Source organism: Herpailurus yagouaroundi, unplaced genomic scaffold (assembly GCF_014898765.1).
Source record: "Herpailurus yagouaroundi ecotype Mexico unplaced genomic scaffold, PumYag 190, whole genome shotgun sequence".
NCBI classification, from domain to species: Eukaryota; Metazoa; Chordata; class Mammalia; order Carnivora; family Felidae; genus Herpailurus; species Herpailurus yagouaroundi.
This window is the reverse complement of record NW_024412421.1, coordinates 13,002,788-13,018,179: the sequence shown is the minus strand read 5'-3', so window position 1 is coordinate 13,018,179 and position 15,392 is coordinate 13,002,788. Positions and strand designations below refer to the sequence as shown.

The following is a 15,392-nucleotide window of genomic DNA, read 5'->3' as shown; positions in this document are numbered from 1 at the left end:
AGTAGGTTAAGCTTCTGACTCTTGGTTTCAGCTCAGGTCAGGGTCTTGCGGCCTCATGGGTTCAAGCCCCAAGTTGGGCCCTACACTAACAGCATAGAGCCTGCTTGAGATTCTCTCCCTCCCCCTCTCTCTCTGCCCCTCCTCCTTTTTCTCTCTCTCTCTCAAAATAAATAAACCTAAACCAAAAAAAAAAAAAAAAAAAAAAAAAAAAGACTGTCCTTAGGTTTTGAGGGAAAAACGATCAGAACTTCTTACCCAGACACGAATGGCAAAATTTTAGTTGGTTGGATTGAATTAGAACCTTCTTACCTGAATTAGTTTCCAGTTGCTGTGTAACGAATTACCAACTATTTAGCAGCTTAAAACAACACCATTTATTATCTCACAGTTCCTGTGGGTCACAAGTTTGGGCACAGCACGGCCAAGCTGGGTTCCCCACGTGGAGCCTCACAAGGCAGAAAGCAGCCAGGCAGCTATCTGTTCCAGAGTTTCTGAGTATGAACCCCCTTCCAACCTCATTCATGTTGCTGTGGAATCCAGCTCATCGAAGGTGTCAGCCAGTTTGGAGGTCTCCATTTCCTTTCTGGCTGCCAACTAGGGGCCATGCTCACCTCTTCAAAGTCGACAGAGTCCTTCTCATGTGCCCCCTCCACGTTCAAAGTAGCAGCCGGTCACACCCCTCTTACGCTTCAAATGTCTTTGACTCCTCTTTTCCCTCTAGAGCCTGCCATTTAAAGGTCGTATGAGATTAGATCAGGCTCCACTGGATAACCTCCATATCGTAGGGTCAACTGACTTGAGACTTTAATTACAACAGCAAACTCCTTTCCCCTTGGCTGGGGAGGGGCTTCATTAAAATTCTGCTAACACACTACTCAAAATGTGGTCTTCCGACAAGCAGTATCAACATCACCTGGGAGCTTGTTAGAAATGCAGAATCTCAGGCCTTACCTCAGAAATAGTGAAGCAGAAATTTATCAAGATCACCAGGAGATTCATATGCATATTAATAAGAAGCACTTACTTAGACTTAAGTTAATTAGGTTTTTTTTTTTTTCATTTGTTTCTCTTTTTGTAGCAGACACTAACTTGGCAGAAACAAGAAGTAGACCATTCAATTCTTTATTCCATCTTGTGAGTGTTTCTTCTCTCCAATTCTGACATGGAGAAAGGGGGTCAGTTGAGGCCAAAGGCAACTTTATGGATCATGGCCTGAGAGTGTAAACAGAGCTGTGTCTTGCTGAGCTGTGGAAGGAAAGGGATTTTCAGAGCATTTGCAATGGAGTTTTTGATGGTTTATTACTTCTTAGCCGTTAGCATTCTTAGTGGCACTTCTTTGCTGCTGAGAGTGGACGATCTTGAGAATATTATGGAATCTTTTAGTGTTTGTTTATGGTGCATGGCTGAAATGTTTGAAACTAAGTGAAACAGATCTCTCTGCAGAGCAGGGATAATAGTTAGAAGACAAAAATCAATTTTGTTTTAGATGGAGGGAATTACGCACCATCCGACTGTTACAATATGCTGCATTATTTAGAATGTATCTCATCAGGGCCAGCTTTCCATGAGTGCATATTGATTTCATGTCCACTTAGCTATAGACGGGCATGAGACCATAATGAAATCCAAGTGCTATTGGTCAAGGGTTTTAAACTATATGCTCAGCTGCCCAGTGCTAATCAACCTTACCAGGAGTGTGTTGAAACTACTAACTATACCCCTACTTGGTGTCAGCATGCCCATGATGTGGCAACTCCTGAATATAATGTAGGATAATGTAAAATGGATATAATGAAAGAATGGTGAGATCAAAGTTCTACTGGGACTATTAGAGCTAATGAAAAAGTGAATAGCTGCTGAGAAAAAAAAAAAAAAGAGAGAGAGAGTTCAGATCAAGAAGTGTTTGAATTTAGGATATACGTGTGTTTAGGGTAGAGGGGTAGAGGGAGGCATTGAATGCAGGAAGAAGCCCCAAGACCTTTTTAACAATTTAGAGCCAGAAATACCTACAATACATTTTGAAGAAGGGATATGACTCACATAATATATGCTATGAATGCTTCTTTATTACATTATATTAAAATTGCACCATTATCCTTGGTATATGGTAGATATATCAGGATTTTTTTCATGCTTTACATGAAGCATAACGGGAATTTCTTCTTTGATATCTGATTTTCTCCCTAATGGTAATGTGTCCAAAACTGAAATAGGAATGCCTCTTTAATATTAATGGTACTAATATTAGTGGGCGAATATTGTTGCATTTAACAAGCGTGTACCAAATGAAGACATGTCTCTGCCAGATAACATGCAAGATACAATGAATACAAAAATGAATATGTCTTTTCTTCAAGAAGCTAGCTGTCTACAGATATAGACAGGCATGCAGAAAACTAGAAGGTAATTTGATACGAGTACTAAGAGGCATATGAAAATTGTTATGTGACCACAAAGAGGTAATGGCCAGATATAGGAGACTAGATAGAGAGAGCAAGTCTTCAGAGAGATGAGGACATTTTGATGTGTCATTTTTTTAAGTTTATTTATTTTTGAGAGAGAGAGAGAGAGAGAGAGAGTGTGTGTGTGTATGTGTGTGCACAAGTGGGGAAGGGGCAGAGAGAGAGAGACACAGAATCCAAGCACACCCCAGGCTCTGAGCTGCCAGCACAGAGCCCGATGTGGGCTTGAACCCATGAATGATGAGATCATGACCTGAGCCGAAGTAGGATGCTTAACTGACTGAACCACCCAGGCTACCCACCCCCAATTTTTGTTTTAAGTTTATTTATTTTTGAGAGAGTGATGTGTCTTAAAGGATAACAAAAACTCATCCAACAGGGCAGAAGAGGGATTCTGCAAAGTAAAATGAGTAGGTTACTGAGAAAAAAAAAGACATTTAAAAAGTGTATTGGATGCACCTCGGTGGCTCAGTTGGTTAAGTGTCTGACTCTTGATTTAGGCTCAGGTCATGGTCTCATGTTCATCAGTTTGAGCCCCGCATCAGGCTCTGTGCTGACAGTGTGAAGCCTCATTAGGATTCTCTCTCTCTCTCTCTCGGCCCCTCCCCCACTCATATGCACACACATGCATGCTCTCTCAAAATAAATAAATAAGTGTATTGGTGTAGAGGAGTTGTAGCAACTCTATAGGTCAGTTTTATGTGACACTATGGACATACCTGTTTATAAGGAAGAGCAGGAAAAATAAAATAAAACAAAATAAAATAAAATAAAATAAAATAAAATAAAATAAAATAAAATAAAATAAAATAAAATGAAATGAAACGAAACATTATAATGTCTGAAAGATTATTTTATAAATTCTAATATTGTGTAAATACTCTGCTCATTGTCTCAGGATTGTGCTCGCATCCCGCTGGGATGTAGCAGGCAGTGCTACATTTTACAGATGCAAAAGAAGGTAAAATGACTTGCTCAGGCTTTTTGAGGAAGGAAATGTTAGAAACTCTAAGACTACCATTTCTACTATAATCAATGGCCTCCCACAAAATAAAATTCTTCATTCCATGTTTTTGTGGTTATTGTTTTCTGGTTAATTCTCAACCTTTCAAACCCGGATGCAAGAATTAATAAACGTGGAGCACAGAGCCCAGTGTGTGCTCCCAGAAGTCAAATGATCGATGTAAAGTCCCTTTTCTTCTTCCAACGAGCTACATTAGCACCACTTGTCAAATAAATGCTCTACTTGTTAAGCTATGATACCATCAACACCTGTACTCTATGCTTAGCCCACTGACCAACTTCTTTCAAGCTGGATCTCCAAATCAATCATCCTTAATAAATGTCTTCACCAGCCTTTTGTTCTAAAATCTATGTGGGTTTATTAATAACTTATGTCTATGAGAACATAACGTGTAGCAACCTCTGGGCAGACCGTTTTGCATATATTATCTTGATTAATATTCAAAACGATACGAGGTGTTATCATCCCTCCCTTTAGGAAAGGAGTAAAAGCCAAGAGCGACGAGGTTAAATTTATTTACACAATGTAAAGAGGCAGGGTCCTGATTCATAGCAGTCTGTTTACAGTACACATGCTCTTAACCCCTAAGTTTATTCTGCCTCCTGCAGCAAGCCGATGACCAAAAAGGTAGAAATAAATATTTATTGGATATGCAGAGCAGATACAACACAGGTGAGGAGCAATCAACTTTGTCTTTCTGATTTTGGATCTGGACCAGGAAAGACAGAAGTATATCCACTGAAAATGAAACTTTTTTGCATTTTGGAAAAACTGCAGATCAGTTGCTGGATAAAACAATTTTCTTTTTCTCTCTTTCTTTTTTCTGTTCCTTCCTTTCTCCCTTCCATCTGCCTATCCTTCATTCCTTCCTTTTAATTTAAAATTAGAAGCTCAGAATCAATTACTTTGCTTTCCTTCGCTGGAGTCATTTTAGAGAACAGGCATCATCATCGCCATCAGCAGCAGCAAATATGATCATTAGGCTTTAAATTGCCCTTACGTTTTTGGTCGTTTCCCAGTGCAGTCAGATTTAAGCTTGGTTATTACGTTACAAAATGGAATGTGTGGAGTTTGCTCAAGTTCAGCTCCGGAGTTTACATCAGAGTGCTGTGATTATACAGTATTTGGACTGAGCTAAAATTGACATTTTCTTAGCATATATAAAGATTAGATTAAACTATTTCCCAAAATAAACAAAGACTAAGAAAATCCCAATCAGCTTAAAGGTCTGAGAATAGACCTTTGACGTCACATGCAAAACTTATTATACAGGCAGCAGCTCCAATGTCTAACATATAGCCACAGGAAATGCTGCCTAATGATAGAATTTGATGCTCAGATCTATCAGCCCGAAATGGAAATGTTCATAGCCAGTATATACTCAGCAATATGAACCTGAGAGTTGGTGAAGGAAGATAGAAGGAAGTGACTTCTTGTTGTAGCAATCATTGGATCCTGTTTTGCTATTTTATACCTCTCTCAATTTTGATCTTAAATGTAGACTTAAAATTCCATCAATTATAATTTCTCTTACATAACAGCACAATGTGGTATAGTGGTTCTCATGCCTGTTCAAATGCAGATTCCTGGGTCCCCCTCTCCAGAGATTCTATAGTCCTGGAGGTCGGGCCGGGCAGGGATGTCCCATGAATGACACCCTCTAAATATGTGCAAACGCATTCCTAGCCAGGACTCTAGGCCCACCAGTGAGTCTGCTACAGCTGATCCATGAACAACATTTTGAGAAACATATATGGGGAAAGAACAATGGCTTTGCAGTTTAAATGACTTGGGTTTGAATCCCAGATTCTGCCCATCAAGGACTCCAGGAATTGGAGGAAAGTCTCTTACTCCCTGGCAGCCTCGAGGTCTTCATAATACAGATAAGAATATTTATCTGCCAGGATTGTTTTAAGGATGAAAGTGAGTGCATGTTCATCAGCTTGTTTTGCGTTTACACACGGTAAATGCTCAGCATAATAATTTACATTTAAAATGTTAGGTTAAAAAAGTAAAGCAGATGAGGATGGTGACAAAAATAGCCCAGTTCTACAGGGAATAGTAACACACTCTAGGAAAAAAAGAATGCATCCAGGGTACCTGGGTGGCTCAGTCGGTTGAGCGCCCGACTTCAGCTCAGGTCATGATCTCACACTCCGTGAGTTCAAGCCCCGTGTCAGGCTGTGCTGACAGCTCAGAGCCTGGAGCCTGCTTCGGATTCTGTGTCTCCCTCTCTCTCTGCCCCTCCCCCGCTCACGCTCTGTCTGTCTCTGTCTCTCAAAAATAAATAAATATTAAAGAGAAAAAAAGAATGCATCCCATCTCTACCGACAATATTCCCAGCCCAAACACACATACATGCACAGAAACACACTCATAAACTATGTTTTAACCTCAAACAGACCATGGATTCCTCACTCTGTTAGAAATAAAGAGACCTCCCTAACAAGTTCAAATTCCATGAACATCTACATAATATTAGTTAAAACTTAGGGTTCGTTGACTGCGATCTTAACATGCTTGTGGATTGCTGGATCCCTCTTATAATTCAACATCACCTCTACATGATCTACTCGCACACATCCTACTCCTGATAAAGGGGTCTATGACTCAGGCTGTGAATCTGTAACCTAAGCTACACCTTAAAAAAAAAAAAAAAGAAATTAAATACCGGTTTTGAAGAAAGAAGTTCAAGACTATGCCTCCACTTTATGATTTTTAAAATGAGTTAATTACCATTGGCTAATTCATGTAATGGATTTCAATTTAATACAACAAATATTAAAAGCTGCCTACTAGCCAACATCAATGCTAGTGGCCTGTATGTGCCAAAGGGAATAAAAAAACATGGTCCCCGTTATATTTGAAATCTGACTAGAAAGGGATACTACATTAAGCATATTTTAACATATATATTGCAAAAAAATAAATAAAGGAAACCTCATTTAAAATGGAGTTGAGGAGCCCTAAAGGAGGAGCTCTCAGGCGCCACCACTGACAGCAGGAAGCACAGCTCAAATTCCCCCACAGAAGGAAGCATACTTGACACACCCCAGCGGGAGGAAGAAAGGATTTCACCAACTGAACTGGCAACAGATTAGTCAGTAAGAAATCAGCAAAACAGCCCCATGCAGCTTCCTCCTTTCTCCTATAGAAGCAAGTCCCTCTCTTCACTCTTCTGGACTTGCCTATGGTTCATCACACTTTGTTCACCCTGAATTTCAATTCCTCTGCAATTCCCAGATAAACTCAATTTGCTGGTAAATAACTGGCTCTTTTGCTTTTAATGTCAGCATTACATAATCAAATATATTCTCCACCATTGGGGCAAGTTAATGTAGGATTTCAGGAGTGTATAAAACAAGAAGACTATGCATACTTTGGGAATGCTGAAAGCAGGACCTTTTATAAAGTGAGAAGATGAAGAAGATCTAGGGATCCCCTAAGTTTTGTGTTTTGGAAAGTAGATTTCATGGTAAACACTGAAATCTCTTCTTGTTATGAGTCATTGACAAAGAATATGCCATGCAAATATTTCTGCTTTTGTTTGTAATCTCAGATTTACAATCCTAACTTTATAAGCAAGGTAGAGGACAGGAAAAAAGAATGCTTATTTCTCGCATTTTTTTCCCCAAAAAATCAAACACAAATGAAATGGAGATAGTTTTAAAAGTGATTTCTCTGCTTAGTAAGAAAATTATATGGGGTGTTATGCAGGCATATACCTATAGTGATGGTGGCCTAAAACCTCATTGCCAAGTTCAATTTAACAAAAGTTATTTAATAACATGAATGACATGCCCTAATAGGGGGAAATCAGAAAACTCTTAAAAACAAAGTAGTCTAATATGTGAACTCTTTTCTTCCCATTCAACCTAAGACCTTTGCTGGCTTGATGTTGCTGCATATCAATGACACATTTCTGACATTGAGACTGGAGAGTATAATGTACCCTGTTCTGTTTTGCTGTTTGTCAGTTGAAGGTCTCATTTTTGAGCTTGAGTATACATACCAAGTCTTAATTCATCGCAAGTATCTATAGAGCTCCAAGCTCCTATAGAGGAATACAAGTTTTATCACAATGCAAACCAACTCCCAAATGCCTATTACTCCCCTTGCACCTTTGTTTACCGTCCATACACGTGTAAGCAGGCACACACAAACACATTGCCACTATATCATCATTTGCAGCTTTCCAAATATGCCATGACCTTCCACGTTTCTGAGGCTTGGGATATGGGCTTTCTTGTGCCTGGAATGCCATTTCCCAACCTTTACTGGCTCAAAGAACTCAGATTCAGATTCAAAATTTAGCTCAGGTCTTCACTTCTTTAGGAACTGTCCCTTAACACCTTTCTCCATGACAAATCTGTACTCAAGTATATGTTTCTGTTGCTCCATTGAACTATATCTTGTCTACTCATGTCTGGTGTTACGGGTATGCGACCAGTCCGTTCACCTTCTCCAGAAGGGTTAATGCTCTCTGTAGTTGCTATCTTGAAATATTTATTCGTTTCTTTGAATTTGTGCATTGTAAGATGGGTTAATGGGACATGTGCCTGGGTCTTGGAACCTGGTTCACCAGCGGTTCCACCTCCCATAGCCTCCCAGGAACAGATTCTCAGCTGTCCATTCCCTTACCACTGGGATCCCAGCCCAGCCTCCCCTTCCCACCCTGCCTCCCCATTGCTGCCTCCATTCACCTCCTCTAGGTGAAGGGAAGGCTTGGTGCACATACCCATAGTCTCTTGGGGAGGGTCTTGGTGGCAGCCCTCCCACAGTGACCTGCCAGGACCCCAGATTATCTGGCAGGTGTCTGGCCATAGGGAGGCTGCTTCTTGGTGGCAGTATGATTTGGTAATCTCTATCTAGGTACCTAGCACTTTCAGGCACCAGGTTTAAAGATCCTTGGGGAGTTTGCCCATCTTCCATGGTGAGGTGATTGGCTCATGAGAACGGGGAGATGCCTAGCTCAAATTCGCACACCATCTCTGGCTAGGACACTGGCAATAAGGTCTGATGTTCTGATAAGAGGGGCAACGTACCTGTGAGAGTCCTCGTTTGTTCCCTAAGGATCCCCCTGCTCTGCATCACCAGAACATCCTATCTGGTGCTCTCCTCCTTTCCTCCTTCCAAACTTTGGGAGACTGGCTTGTGTTCCTCTCTTCTGGGAAGTTCAAGGCACCCCTGAAGGATGAACCATGTATTAAGACTAGGTAATTTCAGCAATTCTGCATAAAGGTTACATGCTCTGATATTTGAATTTAAAACTGTCACTGCACAATATAAAGACGAATGGTAAAATGCATGCTAATAACTTAAGATTTTAGTTTTTCTACACTTAGACAAACATTTGCTAGCGAATTAAAAAACAAAACACCATGACAAGTCAAGAGGAAGAGAACATGGAAAACAGGAAAAATCTTTGTGTGTACCTTTAAAAACACTTTTTTCTGCTTTTTGAACAAAGGATCCCATATTTTCATTTTTCAATGAGTTCCTTAAAGTCCGGCATGTGTTTTGTCACTTGGTATTCTGTATCTAGCATAATAATATAGCATTTATCAGGGGCTCAAAGAGAATTTTTGAGATAACTTACATTAATTGACTTTGATTTATGTCATATATATGTGTCTGTATATAAATATGTATAACAAATACATGCATGTGTGCATATCTGCATAACACCTCAATATCTAAAAATTTATGTATATATGTTTATATAGTATAAATTAATATAAATATATGTTGTGAATATATAATCATAGATGCAGAATATAGGTATAAAATATTTAGAAAATACCCTGATTTTCAAACATTTTGGTCTTACAAGGATCATTCTGTATTAAGACAGTACTGGTACCGTCTCTCTGAATTTAAAAGGTCATTAATCCAAATGCTAATTTAATCAATATTGTATTTAAAAAACTATAAAAAGTAAATTAATATCAGGTAAGCAGATTCATTGCACTATAAGCTTTCAGAATGTGCCTACTGTCAGCACATTTCTGTGAGAAATGACTCCCATTTATACCAAACAGAACTCACTTATGAAAACTCACTTTCTTCATTGTTTATAGTTTGATTCATTGTGAAAGCTAAGATAAATATGAATACTCTTACCGTTTTTGGTTTGTCTACTTTCCAAGTGCTTATCATTTTTTTAACACCTGTGGCTAAATGTAGACAAAACAGAATTTGGTATAAGCAGATGTCTTTTAATATGAATTTTTCCAGAACATTAGGCTCTAAGTGGCTTATTTTTTCTGCAAGCAACACTTTCATTTATTTAAAAAGTAGGAAGTAGGTTTAATGGTGTGTGCGTATAGACACACAAACTAACACAAGTAGACACACATGCACATGGTAACTATATACACAGACACACACAAATTCACATATACACAAAGGCACATATGTGCACAGAGGCACACATATGTCTGCACAGGCACACAGATACATATGGATTAAAAAATACACACATAAAGACATGCACACATAGCACACACGTTGTATGTGTGATATACAGTGCATACATACAGATACACATAGACCTGTGTATACAGAGACAAGCTCACACATGCAGACACGTGTACACAGATATACATCTATGTGCATGTAAACAGCTTGTGTACACAAATTCATGCCTATATCAATACATAGGAACATACATACATACTAATGGATACACAATGAAACTCATGCACGCAGACACACAGAGGCTTATACATACATATATACCCACACATTCGAAAATCTTCTGCCATTTGCCTTTGGAATTGAACAGAATTTTTTGGAAAGAAAGGAGAAAAGCTGGACAGGCTGCTTCATCAAAAGAGAAGGATATAAGGGAAAAAAAAGCAGGAAATAAAGACATAATGAAATAATTACCTATACTGATACTACCCTTTCCTCTCTGATAAGTAAGTAACTTTAATTAAGCATTCAATAGATGTTTCCTGAGCACCTATATGACAGATCACGTCTAAAAACCATAGGTCACATGAAGCATATATCATATTGACACAGATGAACATATGAGTCCTTGCTTCATTTTCTTAATACATTGTAAATTTATTGCAGAATTGTGGGAGTACCATGACATGTCTGTAGGGTTACAAAATTTGCCACCCCAAAATGTGTCTCTTTGGCATGTGGATTATTTTAGGCTGATTCTTTTTGAGAAACAGAAGGCTCAGAAAGACTCTTTGCCCTTTCTCCTAAATGTCTAAAAGAGTATAGGTAGAGGATCTGCTTCAGGAAGAGAGCTATCACCACAGGTAACTACATTGTAATATGAAATGTGGGTGGTAGACAAAGAGGCATTTAGCAAAATCTGTTTGTTAAAGTTCCTCTCCATGTCCCATGGTTTCTGTGTGATCCAGTGAACACTTGTTTACCAAATATTTACTCTTTTTCATCTTCCTGTGAATTGTCTTCTTTCCCTTAAAGTCCCAGACCCCTACCCACTTCTTTTTAGCTCAGGACAGCTTATAAACTTCAACTGCCTGATTGCCTGTGAGTTTCATATTCTTATGGAACCTCTGCATGTATGTAATTAAATTTGTTTTTCTCCTGTTCATCTCTTCCATATCAATTTAAATTTATAAAAATTTTTTAACATTTATTTATTTTTGAAAGGTAGAGATAGAGCATGAGTAGGGGAGGAGCTGAGAGAGAGGGAGACACGGAATACAAAGTAGGCTCCAGAGTCTGAGCTGTCAGCATAGAGCCTGATGTGGGGTGTGAGTGCATGAACCATGAGATCATGACCTGAGCCAAAGTCGGACCTTTAACCAACTAAGCCACCCAGATGCCCCTCTTCCATGTCAATTTAATTATTAGACCAACCAAAAGAATCTTGAAGAGTAGAGTAAAAATTTTGTCCTCCCCAACATGTCCTTAAAGTTCAGAGGAGGTAATAATGTTAAAGATGTGCGCACACACACAAATCAAAGTACAAACACATTATCTTGAGAAACTGCAAAATACCTCCCTATCTGTCTGTCTTCTCCCTGTATTCCCTTCTATCATTGCCATTTGAATAAATTTGTGGCACTGTTTTGTCTGGGCATCTGCATTTGTGTGTTTCTTTTTGTTTTATTGTGTTTTGCTTTTCAGATGCAATATTCAAAAGGAGAAATTTAATATAATTGGTAGATATATAGAGATGTCAAAGTCACAACGGAGCATTAAACACAAGTATGTAGATCACTACAGGACTCTAATGAAGAGAATGAATTAAAAAGCAAGGGCACCTTGGTGGCTCGTCGGCCAACTCTTAATTTTAAGTGGCCAACTCTAAATTTTAGCTCAGGTCATGATCTCACAGTTTGTGATTTCAAGCCCTACATTGGGCTCTGCGCTGACAATCAGGAGCCTGCTTGGGATTCTCTCCGTCTCCCTTGCTTTCTGCCCTTCCCCCACTCTCTCTCATTCTCCCTCTCAAAATAAACTTTAAAAAGTAGTAAAAAGCACAGCAGAGTTTATTGCCATCTTTTAGGTCTTCCTTCTACTTCTGCTAGAGTATGGGATCTGAGTTCACGAAGAGAGAATGGCAGCTAAGTTTTATAGAAGGCTATTACTACAGTCATATGGATTATGGTTTCTGCTACTCAACAGTGTAAACTCCATTCAATTCTCTAACCACCAAACTGCACATACACATAATTCCTCACTTGAACATAGGGACAGCAATTAACTTCTTAGTGGAGTTGCTCTATGACTACATAGATCTGGAAGTATCGGATCAGTTAGGATCAAATAGGATCTTTATTCTGAAACATTTACCAACACTATCTGGTACTTGAAACTCTAAACAAAGTTAAATAAAATTTAATAAAATAAATAATATTTCCCCTACAAACTTTAGTGTTTATAAATTCTTCTAGAATATTCTTTGGTTATCTATTTTTTTATTTTAGGGTAGAAAATCTAGGAGAAAAGGTACTTCTTTTCCATCTCTTTCCTTACAGGAAGTTTTGTCACTGTATTTGTACATCACACACACATACACATGCACACACAAACACACCTCATTCTACTTTTCAGTATCAATAGGATTCTCATTCAACAGAAGCAGAGCAGAACTGGCCACCACAAAATATGCATTTTTGGCAAAATGACTATTTTAGGTTGGTTATTTTTAATAACCAGCAGCAGGCACAGGAAAAACTCTGAAAACAAAGTAAAAGTTATCCTTTGGTGAGACATATTTACATTTATAAAGGAAATCTCCATTTGTAAGAGGCACCTTGTTTGTATCAGGAAGAGGGAGATGACTAAATCAATGGATGACTAAATCAATGAAACTGTTATCAATGGAGAAGGCAGTGACTTAAATCTGCACAAAAATCATACCTTTGGTTACTGTGCTTTGTCTAAAAATCTCCCAGAACTGGCTTCCCGGTCTGGCCCAGCATCATCTTCTTCTGTCTTTAGGTAGAGAGGATATTTAAGGTGATGGCTTGGACCACTGTGGGGAGTTACACAGTTTTCTTGGGTCTCTTCCATGTATGCAGGATGTATACTTGTTACTAAACTTCAGTTTGTTGTTTTCATGTTGATCCATCTTTATTACAGGGAAGTCTCAGCCAAGAACCTGGAAGGGTAAAGGGAAAATTATTCCCCCCCATACAACTGATATTAATTAAGTGTTGACAAAGTGCCAGATGCTTACCTTCTGAGGTTTTTCCAACTATTAAATGAGAAAACATATATGCATTCTCATGCTGATCTAAAAGGTGAAAAACTGAAGTGCAGAGAAATCATGTTGTGGTATCTCCCTTCTACCTATTCAGGCTAATCTATGAATTTCATCATAATTCATCCCCAATCCTGTTTCTTGCCTCAGCTCCCCCCCACACATGCTCACATACCATATCCACCTGCCCTTCTGACCTACTTGTGTAGTCTCCTGAGAGATCATGAGAAATTGTAAGTGGCTCTTTGTTCTGTCTTAAGTTTCCTGCAGCCTGAAAATCCTCCACTAATTAAGTCTTCATGCCTCAGCTGAAATGCCTGAAAAGGTTCCACTTCTGTGAAGGTCTCTCTGACTGACATAGGCAAGTTTTAGTTCTCCATTTCCCTATGATATTCTTCCCTGTCAAAGTTCTCTTCTTATAGAAGTTTTTGTAACTATTATTGTCCTCCTTAGTAGACCAAACCTCTTAAAATCAAGGACATATCATGATATGTAATCAATGCATATTATAAATGAATAAACGATATGCCCAGGGTCACAGTAGTATAAGTCAAGCTTGCATCTTTTTGCAGTGTTTTGTTGTTGTTGTTTTAATAACCATATCACAGTGACCTTGATATAGCATTCTTATATTGACTTCTTCCTTTTCAACTGTTGTTTTCTCTCCACTAAAAGGGACCTGCTGTTAGGAGAAGAAAGAGCCCCTGGTCTCATAATAATTCTTCACATGCTGGAGGAGCTTGTGAGAAGGTCCTGGATCACATGTAATGTTGTTGACCTTTACTGACTCTATTCTGAACACCCACAGGAATTGTCTATAAAATTAGAGCAACTCAGAATAGAATTCTGTTCATTTAGTTCCAATGTACATTTTGAGAGGTTAGTAGTAGTAGTAGTAGTATTTAATTTGTCATTTTCTTGCTTTCCTTCTAAATAACGATTGCTTACCTGTGTTAGTGCATAAATAAATAGAGTTATTAAAGGGTAAAATGACATCTCCTTCTGCTTCTTGCCTAAGCACTAATAAATCCTACACTACAGCTTTAAATTTATTCTTTTGTTTTGATATTATTAGGAGGCATAAATTGGGATCATTTGGGTAAGGAAGAGAGACATCCTTACCACCGGAGAGAGGGAAGGTAAAGGAGCCAGAAGGCTGTATAAACAAAACTTTTTACTGCTTCACTTATTTACTCCCCCAACCCCAAACCTTCTGTTTTATCCATTCTTCACAAATGTATTGTTTCTTTGTCTGAAAGCTGCCTGCATTGGTCACTTCTTTGAATTCCCATATTTTTATAAGTCCCATATATACACAAGTAGATTTGTTTTTCTCCTGTTAATCTGTCTCAGGACAATTGAATGATTAGACCAGTCAAATAACTTAGAAGGGAAAAATGGGAAAGGTTTCCCCCCTTATAATTCATTGATAATAGAGGATTTTTTTCTTACCATCATATTACTGGTACATAGATTGCCACATACTACATTTCCAGTACATACTTGTTGAATGAATGAATGAATGAATGTAGAGATGAATGATGGAAACTTTTTTACAGACAAATAAGCTTAAGCCCAGAGAAGTGAGCCGATTAACCTACAGTTCTTTAAAAAGTGGTACAGGTGATTGCCCTTATGCCTCAGAATGATATCTTTGAACTCTCCCTAAATCCCCTACAGTTTGTTCGCCTAAAGTGAGAAAATTAGAAACAAACAGATGCCAGATGGAAAATAAAAGTCCCACCTTGAAAATTCATGAACATGAGAGAACTTTTTTGTGAAGTACCTTCTTTTCTTTAATCAGAAAGGCTGTCAAATATCCTGCTGCTGAATGGGTAGCTTGGCAGATTCAAGTATATCCATTATCAAGTGACGACACTTCTGTTTGGACGCCAAGTTCTTTGGCTGCAGAAAAAATAAAATGCAATGGATCAAAATAAGACTGCAGTGGCTGATCACTTCTGACCAACTGGCAAGTAGGACATCCTCAGCAAGTGGGAACCCAGGTAATCATCTGATATATGTTCCATCTGTGGTAGGCTTCTCAGGTACAGAATGAGTACAATTTATCAAAATAAACTTTATGGCATTTCTATTTGGGGTGCAGTGCAGTCCTTATGATTGGAAGATTTTCATCAGCAGATCAATGCAGGGAAGGGGTCATGGAAGTTTAAAGCAATCATTATTCTGGCATGCCTTGGCA

At 38.6% G+C, this 15,392-nt stretch overlaps 1 long non-coding RNA gene across 1 annotated transcript; it reads right to left on the bottom strand.

Annotated features, from left to right (window-relative positions):
• Nucleotides 1-206: 206 nt before the first annotated feature.
• On the bottom strand, nt 207-15,088 carry LOC121010022 (uncharacterized). The gene is made up of 3 exons (XR_005780971.1): nt 14,976-15,088; nt 12,847-13,087; nt 207-1,245 (listed from the first exon to the last, which is right to left on the bottom strand). It is a non-coding gene; the product is annotated as an uncharacterized LOC121010022 (long non-coding RNA).
• Nucleotides 15,089-15,392: the final 304 nt, after the last annotated feature.